This window comes from Triticum urartu, chromosome 2A (assembly GCF_056163025.1).
Source record: "Triticum urartu cultivar PI428250 chromosome 2A, HENAU_Tu73, whole genome shotgun sequence".
Taxonomy (NCBI): Eukaryota; Viridiplantae; Streptophyta; class Magnoliopsida; order Poales; family Poaceae; genus Triticum; species Triticum urartu.
Window position 1 is genome coordinate 319404408 of NC_141874.1, and position 9369 is coordinate 319413776.

The 9369-nt window shown below is 42.8% G+C and overlaps 1 long non-coding RNA gene across 15 annotated transcripts; it reads left to right on the top strand.

Moving 5' to 3' along the window:
• The first annotated feature begins 1316 nt into the window (after positions 1–1316).
• LOC125537057 (uncharacterized) lies at positions 1317–8121 on the top strand. Of its 15 annotated transcripts, none has more exons than XR_015616361.1 (10): positions 1317–1762; positions 1863–2027; positions 2427–2477; positions 2792–3031; positions 3166–3209; positions 3292–3354; positions 3784–4022; positions 4188–4243; positions 4551–6347; positions 6887–8121. It is a non-coding gene; the product is annotated as an uncharacterized LOC125537057 (long non-coding RNA). The 15 variants fall into 15 exon arrangements; XR_015616362.1 differs by having other exon boundaries at positions 1318–1762; positions 4551–5675; positions 6173–8121; XR_015616365.1 differs by having other exon boundaries at positions 1318–1762; positions 4551–5047; positions 5158–8121.
• The last annotated feature ends 1248 nt before the right edge of the window (positions 8122–9369 follow it).

A 9369-nucleotide genomic window follows, 5' to 3' on the forward strand; every position in this document is an offset into this window, starting at 1 on the left:
ATACTAACCTATCTCACAAAGTTCCGTTAAGTTTTGTGTGATTGAAGTTTTCAAGTTTTGAGTGAGATGTTGATATGAGGAGAATGAAGAATGACAATACCCTAATCTTGGGGATGCGCAAGGCACCCCCAAGGAAATATTCCAGGAAGATCCAAGCAACTAATCTCGGTAACCTCACTTGGAGCTATGTTTTCATTCATCACATGATATGTCTTTTTCTTGGAGCGTCAATTTATTTTGTTAGGATTTGCTTGCTGTTATTTAGAATAATGTTTTGCATCTTTAATTTAAATAAAAGTGACAATGATATCCTTTGCCATGCTTATTTTACAAGTCTACATGTTGCTGTTTGAAAACAGAAAGTTTACCATTGTGTTCTATTGACTACTTCAGTTTGTCCATCAGTTTGGGGTGACAAGTAGTACTAAAAAGCAGTTTAGTCCCCAACTTAGCCCATAAACATCTCCAAAAGTGGTTAAGAAATTTAGTATCATGATCTGAAACAATAGTATTTGGCACACCATGCAAGCGAATAATTTCACGAAAGAACAAATCAGCAACATTAACAGCATCATCGCTTTTATGACATGGTATAAAGTGTGCCATTTTCGAGAACCTATTCACGACAAAAAATATGCTATCCCTCCCCTTCTTTGTTCGAGGTAAACCTAAAACAAAGCCCATAGATATATCCTCCCAAGAAACACTAGGTACAGGCAAATGCATATATAAACCATGAGGATTGAGTAGTGACTTAGCTTTTTGACATGTAGTGCAGCGAGCAACAAAACGCTCAACATCCCGTCTCATCTTTGGCCAAAAGAAATATGTAGCAAGTATATCCTCCGTCTTCTTGATGCCAAAGTGTCCCATTAATCATCCTCTGATAGAGGCGAGGTGTCCCGATCTTTCGATGAGATGATAACTGTCAATTTGGTGGAGACGACTTTGACGATCCGACTACAAATGTGCATGACGTTGCGCCTTAGCAATCGCTAAACCAATCTCCCGAGGTTACTGACGATGTTGGAAACACGATCAGCCTGACCACGAAGGTCTATTCCTGCACTCAATCGAAGAACAAGCAAGAATATGATAATGCAATCTGAATATTGCGAATCTCTACTCCTATTGGAGCAGTTGATAGTCTCCGCCGGTCAATTTTCGTCCCACCTCCCCTAGTTTTTTTGGTACCTCCTCCCACCTCAGACTTAGCCACCATGAACCGACAAAACCTTGTGCTGATGTCCCAACCCGCACCCATGCACGTACGACCGAAAAAAGATCTACAATGGTTAACCAACGAAAAAAGACCTACGAAAACTAACCAGCCACAAAAAAACCTAAACCTATCGCCCGCACGTACAATCGACGACTCCTGCCCTAGAGCGAGGTCTCCCTTCGCCGCCGCCCTTCATCCCTTCGCCACCGCCGCTCCACCCAGAGCCGCCGTCTTCCCCGCTGTCGCCGCCCTCTTCCCTCCCACCCCGAGCCGCCGTCTTCCCCGCCCGCGCCGCTCTCTTCCCCATCGGTGCTACCCTCCACTCACCTTCTGTTCTTCAAGCGGGAACGCCCCAGATCGAGTCGAGCAAGTCAGCGGGGCAGCGGCCAGATCCGCCACGGCCACATCTCCTTGGTGTTGTTGTCCTCAATAGGCTAATGACTCGAGGCATGCTGTTAGCACAATTACAGAAGGCCATACAGTCAGCGGCAAAGTGCTCGCCATCGCTAATGATTGACTGCTGAGTATCTCCATTGGGGGGTACGTATTCCTCTCTCTCTCTCTATCATCCTCCCCTTTTCTCTTAATTTCTTTTGTGCTTCATTTTTTGATCCAGTTTTTCCATGCTTATATTCGATAGATTTAGCTACCTGCTCAAATAAGATGGTCAATAGTTGTTCCTGTGATCCATTCTATGGATGAAGAAGGAGAAGACGAAGGAACACAATAATTTCTGTGTCATATTATTTGTTTCTGATGTGGCTACTCTGGAATACAATTTATGGGCGAGAGATCAGACTTTCAGGTTGGGTGCGGTATTATATCTCATCAGATTCAGTAACCAGCGTGGAATTAATTTTAATTTTGTTCTTCATCAGATAAGTAGAGCCATGCTTTACCCCAATCTTCATTTTATGAATCTCAACTTCAAAAATCATGATAGTTGCACTGTATTTTGTTGAGTCCAACATAAAGCTGAGAGCAGAGTACCTACTTTGTCTTGGTATATCAAAATAATAAGGAATCTGTGAGATTAGGTAAGCCAAATAATTGGTACTTGCTGAGGCTACAAAATTATCTTAATTCTTCCATTTAGTAGTTCACTGAATATTAAACAATGCTGTATCTTCCACTGGGGAGTTGTTTTATGTAGCCCGAACAACAAACAGCCTATGAACTTCTAAACCAATTCTTTTTTTATTAGGACCCTGCTCTTTTAACTGAAAAACTGGGAGCACTAGCAGTTCTTCACAAGGTAATCACCTCCTATGAATGTTTGGTGGTGCTGCTCCAATTTCTATTGCATTGCTTCTGATGTATGAATGGATTATTCTCCTCATTTGCTAATTAACGCAACTGGCCTAATTCTTGAGAATAGATATTTTTGTAGTGCATAGTATGATTTTTTTAGTTACCCTCCTTATGAATAGATTTTTTGTAGTGTACAGTACAATATTTTTTCAGGGTTGCATGTTGCTTGCTACTACTACTGCTTGTACAATTGTGTTGTTTTGTAATATTTCTTAACTTATAAGAGATATGGCCACACTGAGATTTTGCTATGGGCAGGAAAGTGGATTGGACAATGCCGCTAGCTCGGATGGTGCCCCATATGGATGTCGATCATGGGCGACGTGAGGAGGGACAAGGTAGAGAAAGGGGTCTGGTTGGCGCCGCATTAGAGGTGAGAGAGGGGGCCGGGGTTGCGTCGCCGCCGAGATGCGCGAGGGGATCGGAGCTGTGCCAAGCGGATTCATCAAAGCACTTCGCTCCTGCTGCCTTTGGCTTGATGCTTAGATGGATTGATGCGTAAGTTTGAATCCTTTCATTTTTCACTTCTCTAATGGGTGGCTGATGGCCTGATGCTTTGATGGATCGATGCATGCTAGAACTGGCTGATATGTGCGTGTGTGTGCACATTTTTTTTCTTGTGATTTTTGTAGAGATTGGCTCATGCTTCTCTGCTTATGGATATCTTCTTTCTTCTGTATGTGTTTCTCACTCTGTTGCTGAATGATCTGGTGATTTTTTCTTTGTGGGCTTATCTGATGAAATTTACTGCTACTTAGATCATGCACTGACGCTGCCACCAGAAGATAGCTCATAGATGCATGTGTTTGCTTTTGAACATGGTGCGTAATCTTGTGGTTTGCCAACTGTCACCTTCAGCAATTTCAGTTCAACATGTCTTGGTTTCTGCATTCTGAGTTCAGAGTTCTACATGGTGGAATGGTTAGTATATGGGAGTTTGCATCTACAGTTGCATACTATAGTTCCATTCCGTCCTTCCTTATTCGGAGATGAACTGAACCTCTCATTTTTCATCTACTTTTGGGAGATTGTGGGGGCGGGGGGGAATCAAATGATACCACATTAGTATAGTAGAACGTACCACTTCCTCTTAAGATTTCAGAAATGACATGTCAAGGACAGGGTATAGAGCTCCGAAGAGTATTCTCCTTCTGTCATCGATTGCTAAATCAGTAATGCCCAGCGTTGTGTGCAATGGAGCCCTTACTGCTATTCACAACTGGACTCTTTATTATATTTTAATCCTTCAGATTTGTCGGGTCAGGGATCCTTCAGATTTGTCGGGTCAGGGATCCTTCAGTTTTGTTGGATCAGAAGTAAGAGCACCGGGACTTCAAGGACGATGTAGATTGTCGAAGGCTAAGTTACAGAGTGCGTGGGCAGCAGTACCAGAGCAAGAACCTCGCGCGTGACGGAGTTGCTGTGGTAAAGAAGCAAAACTCAATGACTAACTCTACAAGCTCTGGTCACTCTCTTAAACATCACTAACGTAATCATATCTCACTCCATTATGCAAATCTTATTTCTGATTTTTTTATTCCATTTCAGTTCTTGTACCTTTTTACAATGCGTTTAGTGCATATGGATGAAGTATATTGATTTATCTTCTACCTATTGTTTGCTGTGCTTTATTGGTGCTCAACGTTTTTAACAGGTTGGCATGCATATTACTAAATTTGGTCAAGCAACCCGCCAACAGATACAAAGAAGGTGAGTTTATAATGTGTAATACCCGTTTCCTTTTTCTTTTTTTCATGCAATGTGCAATACTTAAGTGGAATTCAGTTATTGATGTTTGTTTTATGTGGTTGAAAAAAGAATCTCAAATTTGGTGACCCTATGTTGCTGGTTTGGTTATGATAAATGCTTGTTGAAATGAGCCAACTGATTTTTTTTCTGCTGTATGTCACCCTTGCGTGATGAAAGTTATATTGTCTAAGCGACGACTTAATTGATTATAGTTCTCTTTATCCCAGAAAGGTGCTATGCAACAATACAAAATTGCTTTTGTTTGCAGGGTTATATGTCTTCTGATCATCTTGATGGCATATATGAGGACCTGCAATACCGAACCTGGAAGTTAGTCGTTGAGGCAGTGGTCATGGTAGTGATATCTACTACCAGAACATAAACGTTCGGCCCTCCTTTTTGCCACGAAGGATTATGATCAACTGGACTTGCAGAACCAGTTAATGGCATGATGCTGGCAGTAGTAATGGAGGGTTGTGATTTCTGGATGGTAAATTCTGAATTGGAAATGATATTTTCTAATGTATTCATACAGTTAGATAATATCATATAGATTTTCTTCTCTTACCTAGAACGTCTGCCATGTAAAGCATGCTTCCCTTTGATTTGCTGTTGTGCTAGGAATAGGACGGATTGGCGTCCTCTTTTCATGAAAAACACTGACACAAAGTTTCTGGTTTCTGACGTACAAGGATTATTTACTATGAACAAATATTGCAATGTTCATTGGTAGTACTGTTTGTTGAGGCGATGCCTCTGCCACAGGTATGAAATTATCATTGGGCCTTCAACTATTTTTATTTGATGTATATGCTTCCAAAGACTACTTGTTCCAGTACTACATATTAAACAAAAACATTTTCCTTATATGCTAGAACACGGCATGGCTAATTAGTAATTGCACTACATTCCTAATAACTTCTAAACTTTTGGGAGGCATGGCAATGTTCTTTGACGTCATTGTAAGGGACGAGGACATTTTGTGAGAGAATGCCAATCTCAGCGTGTGATGATTTCTACTGAGGATGGTGGGTATGAGTCCGCTAGTGACTATGATGAGGAGACTTTGGCTCTTATTACACATGAAGAACACGGTGGAGAGGATTCTGATCATGAGACACAATACATGGCTGCTGAAGATGCTGACAGGTATGAATATTTAGTTGCTCAACGTGTTTTGAGTGTGCAGGTTACACAAGCTGAGCAAAATCAGAGGCATAATTCGTTCCATACAAAGGGAGTTGTGAAGGAACGTTTTGTTCGCGTCATCATAGATGGAGGGAGCTGCAATAACTTGGCTAGCATGGAGATGGTGGAGAAGCTATCTCTCACCACAAGACCACATTCACATCCTTACTACATCCAATGGTTCAACAATAGCGGCAAGGTTAAGGTAACATGTACTGTTCGTGTGCATTTTAGTATCTCTACATATGATGATTATGTTGATTGTGATGTGATACCTCTGCAAGCATGTTCCTTATTACTTGGTAGACCATGGCAATTTGATAAAAGATTTGTACACCATGGTAGAAACAATCAGTATACTCTTGTTCATAAGGATAAAAATATTACTTTGCTTCCTATGACTCCTGATTCCATTTTGAAAGATGATATTAATAGAGCTAATAAAGCAAAATAGGAGAAAAATAAGAGTGAAAATCAGATTGTGGCAAAAGAATTTCAGAAACAAATGAAGCCTAATAATAAACCATCTAATGTTGTTTCTGAAATTAAATTGAAAAGTGCATGTTTACTTGCCACCAAATCTGATATTGATGATCTAGATTTTAGCAAATCTGTTTGCTATGCTTTTGTGTGCAAAGAGGCATTATTTTCATTCGAGGATGTGCCTTCCTCTTTGCCTCCTGTTGTCACTAAAATTTGCAGGAGTTCGCTGACGTCTTTGCACAAGACGTGCCATAGGGATTACCACCTATTCGAGGGATTGAGCATCAAATTGACTTATTTCCCGGTGCATCATTATCCAACCGTGCACCATACCGTACCAATTCAGAGGAGACGAAGGAGATTATGCGTCAAGTATAAGAACTGCTTGACAAAGGTTATATACGTGAATCCCTTAGGCCTTGTGCTGTTCCTATCATTTTAGTGCCGAAAAAGGATGGTACGTCGCATATGTGCGTTGATTGTAGAGGCATTAATAATATTACTATTCGTTATCGTCATCCTATTCCTAGGCTAGATGATATGCTTGATGAATTGAGTGGCTCTACAATATTCTCCAAAGTTGATTTGCGTAGTGGATACCATCAAATTCGTATGAAATTGGGAGATGAATGGAAAACAGAATTTAAAACTAAGTTTGGATTATATGAGTGGTTAGTCATGCCTTTTGGGTTAACTAATGCACCTAGTACTTTCATGAGATTAAGGAATGAAGTTTTACGTGCTTTCATTGAACAATTTGTGGTAGTTTACTTTGATGACATATTGATTTATAGCAAATATTTGGAGGAACATTTGGAACATTTGCGTGTTGCTTTTATTGCTCTACGTGATGCACGTTTGTTTGGTAACCTTGGAAAGTGCACCTTTTGCACCAACCGAGTATCTTTTCTTGGCTATGTTGTTACTCCGCAGGGAATTGAAGTTGATAAAGCCAAGATTGAAGCTATTGAGGGTTGGCCGCAGCCCCAAACGGTCACACAAGTGAGGAGTTTCCTTGGCCCTGCTGGATTCTTGATGCGGAGCATCCTATGAACATCACCATGTCAAGAGTCCATTTGGAAAGCGACACGTGCCACAGCAACTTCATGCATACAAAGGTGAATCATCTCCTTTACACGTGTCCCCTTGTACCTTTTGAGGATGGTATACTACTTGACGCCTCTCTCGTGTTCATAAATAGGTGTGAGTGGAGCTACACATTCATCGAGGAGGAGTCGAAGAAGAAGAGAACATCTACACCATTCAAGAGGGAAACCTGGAAGCGGAGAAGGAATCGCCAAGAAGAAGGCAGCAGCTCCCAGGCGACCCCGTGCCCACGGGCCTCCCAGGCTGGCGGTCGTGTATCGTGCCCACGGTGATGCAGAGCATCCTTCCACCATCCCCATGGACTCTACACCGACACATCAAGCCCCACGTGGACCTATGACAAGAGCTAGAGCATGTGCTTTGGAAACCGAGGTGAACTCCTTCCTACTTAGCTTGCATATGGATACGAATGGAACATTGTTGCTACCTCACCAAGATACGCTATGTCTCATTAGGTACGAAGAGGAACACCACCAAGAGGCTCAGGAGCACCCCCAAGGAGAAGAGGAACCACCCCAAGGCCACGCGAACCAAGACGGAGTGCAACACCAGCAAAACTGGAAGTCCCAGGTGACCCCGTGCGCACGGGCCCCCGAGACCCCGTGCCCACGGACTATCCAGGGAGTTGACGTTGGAGCACCCCGTGTGCACGGTCCTGTACCGTGCCCACGGACCCCCGTACGCACGGGCCCAACTTACCCCGTCTGCACGGGCCTCCCAGGATGGACGGCTGAGATCCCCAAACCGAGCACCTCTTCATCTCTTTCGACCCCAAGACTATATAAACCGTACCTAGGGCTATGTTTAGGGTTAGCAAAGTATGAGATGAGATATTTCTGATCTTTGCTCCTTCTACCTTCCCACTTGTGGAATCAAGGCCCCTTTTGGGAAGAATCCTAGTGGATTTCAAGACCTCCTCTAGGAGAAGACTATCTTCAAGACCTCCTCTCCTAGGAGTGGGAAGAACTTTCCCATTGTATCTTTCCTTTGATTGTGTTTGTGACTTGTGGATCTTGTATTGCTATTCTAGTGGATGTGTAATTGGGGAATTGTTTGAGTGATTTCCTCTTTGTGTTCTTGAGAGTTTGCCCTTTCCCCCCTCCAAGTGTGAAAAGATCCCCCTCTAGGATTTCATCCTATATCATTTTGGTATCATGAGCAAGGTTGATTCACATCTTGGACTCCCATCCCCCCATTGCTAGCTTGATTTTGTTTTTTTCATCCAAATTCAAAAATCCCCACAAAAATAGCCCAATTTTTTTTCTTGCTATGTTTTGGATCTTGTGAGATTTGGTTGTTTTGATCCACGAATTTGGAGTTTGGCAAGTGGATCTACCCATCTTCCTGCTTCCCCACCTTCCAAATCCTCGAAATTGTCCTTATCTTGGAAAATCCCCACGGATCTGGAGCTTGTCATCCGCTCCCAGCACACCCCATGCACACGGGCCCTCGAGACCCCGTGCACACGGGCCTCACTTACCCCGTGCGCACGAACCATCCAGGAACTTTCGGCCATCTTTTGTTTGCACCATTTTGCTTCCACACCAACACTCGTGTTCTTCCGCACTATTTCTCGTGGTTGTTTGAGTTTCGGACCGCGGTTTCTCTTGTGTCCTAAGGTGTTTCGGCTACTTAGGCACATTTGGACATCATCATCACCGCCACTCGATCATCAACTCGGACACCACACCGGCTTCAACGACTTCATTCTTACCGTACGATCGGATGGTAACCGCGACGACATCTCACCCATGCTTTTGCATTGATAACTCGAGCCATTTCGCGTAGCTTACCTATCGAGACTAGCAACGTGAGAATTGTCGGGCCATGCTATTATGCACCATAGTCATCTTGTTACCATCTTAGTGCCATAAGTCTCTCCCGTGCATATCTTACATACTTGTCTCATATCATACTTGGCTCTCGCTTCAAAAAAACAAGAAAAGCTTTTAAGCAAAAGAGGAGCAACAAAGAGCTCGTAAACAATAGCATCGAGCCATTTTTCATATCATCTTCGACACCTCATACGTAGCATAGTTGGGATTGAAGACGGCACGTTTCTCTTATAGGTTGGTGCACATGCGTATCTAGCCCATTTGAGCAATCGAGCTAGCGTCTCTCTAGTATTTGCACAACAAGAGCATTTTCCGTGGTTGCACATTTTGAGCTCACCCCTTGGTTGTGTGGATCCCATCTATCTTCCGTGTGTGTGTTCCTAGTGATATCATTGGGTTTGATCTACTTGTTTTTACTTGCATTTTTGTGAATCTTCTCAACCTTATCGATATCTTGACTAACATTTGCTTGAA